Source organism: Dasypus novemcinctus, chromosome 1, assembly GCF_030445035.2.
Source record: "Dasypus novemcinctus isolate mDasNov1 chromosome 1, mDasNov1.1.hap2, whole genome shotgun sequence".
Classification (NCBI taxonomy): Eukaryota; Metazoa; Chordata; class Mammalia; order Cingulata; family Dasypodidae; genus Dasypus; species Dasypus novemcinctus.
Genome location: NC_080673.1, coordinates 128,089,962 through 128,091,448, shown reverse-complemented (window position 1 = coordinate 128,091,448; position 1,487 = coordinate 128,089,962). Strand labels below are relative to the sequence as shown.

General features: G+C 47.0%; 1 pseudogene; it reads right to left on the bottom strand.

Moving 5' to 3' along the window:
* Positions 1–268: 268 nt before the first annotated feature.
* Positions 269–1,182, bottom strand: LOC101443623 (ubiquitin domain-containing protein UBFD1 pseudogene; annotated as a pseudogene).
* Positions 1,183–1,487: the final 305 nt, after the last annotated feature.

Genomic DNA, 1,487 nt, shown 5'->3' with positions numbered 1-1,487 from the left:
ATCTAATTACAACTACTAACTCAATTGTTCCTCCACTGGTCAGAAAGATATACAAATGAACACAGATTAATTAAATGATTTTAAGTTAAAATTAAGCTAATGGTGAAAGTACATCACCTCTGGCTTCAATCACCACATCGCCTTAGATTGGATATAAACTGCTTTTTGAACAAAGTTCCAGAACTCTGAAATCCAGGGATGCTGCAGGCCTCTCCCAGCAATGTCCTTCACTTTGGATTAGTTTCCTGGGCTAGAGGGGAAAGAGCTTTCAAAAATACTGCCATTTTCCCAGCATAGTGTCTATGATTGGATCCACATACTGAGTTGGAACCAAGTCCACCCAGTAAGAGGCTTCTGTGGGGCCAAACTGAAACGCCATCATGTGGTAGTCTTGGTGTCCTTTCATAGGTTCACTGACCACATTTTTAATGCAGCCCATGGGCAGTTTCTCAGTCTGCTCTTCTGTGCCAAGCCACAGCTGGTCTTGTTCTAGCTTGAAGGTGAGTCTCACTTTTCTTCGGGACTTACTGTACACGTGGGATAAGGGTACGATTGGCAGGCGCTCCTGGGTACCTGTAATGGAGGGCATCACATCTTCAGGTTCACCTTCCTGTGTTGTTTCTGCCTGCAGGGGGGCTCCTTCTTGTTCTCATCAGCCTTTGTGTCCTGCCGCGCAGCATCTTGGGGCGTGTATACTGTTAAAACATCATTTACCGTGGAGTCAACCACCATGATTTTGGCCCCAGCGGTCACTTTTATTTCTCTCAATGTCTTATCTTTGAGGACGAGCCCCTTATACATGACTTTCTGCACGGCAGGTGGGAAACCTTTAATCGAGTGAATTCTCTGCTTTAACTGGGAGCCTGGGCTGTCCAGGGGCAACTTCACGTTGGTCTTGTTCCAGATGATCATCAGATTCAGCAGCAACCTGCCTGCACTGCCACCCGTGTCCTGGCCATTGCTGACTGAGGCCTGGACCACAGGGTCCCCAGGGCCCGGGCTGGGTTGGGCTGCAGGCCACCTCGGGCAGGCAGGAGCCCTCGATCGCCGCCCGGCCAAGACTTCGGCCTCCACACAGTTGAGGGGCCGCGGGGACACCTCGGTGGCCTTGGCTTGGGCCTCTGTGTTCATGTTAGGCTCCTCCACACCATCCGGGCCCCTGGCCGCCGCCATGATGATTGTGTACAATGGGTGATATCTTTTTATAACATGGAGATCAATTCCTTATCTAACACATAGTTTCCAAACATTTTTTCCCATTGAGTTGACTGTCTTTTTACCTTCTTAAAAAGTCTTTTGAGGAAGAAAGGTGTTTAATTTTAAGGAGGTCCCATTTATTTTTTTTTATTTTTTCCTTTTTCTTTCTTAGCTCCTGCTTTGGTATGTAAGGTTCAAGAAACCACCACCAAGCACAAGATCTTGATGTTTCTCTACATTTTCTTCTAGGAGCTTTATGGTTCTAGTTTTTATATTTAGGTCCTTGATCT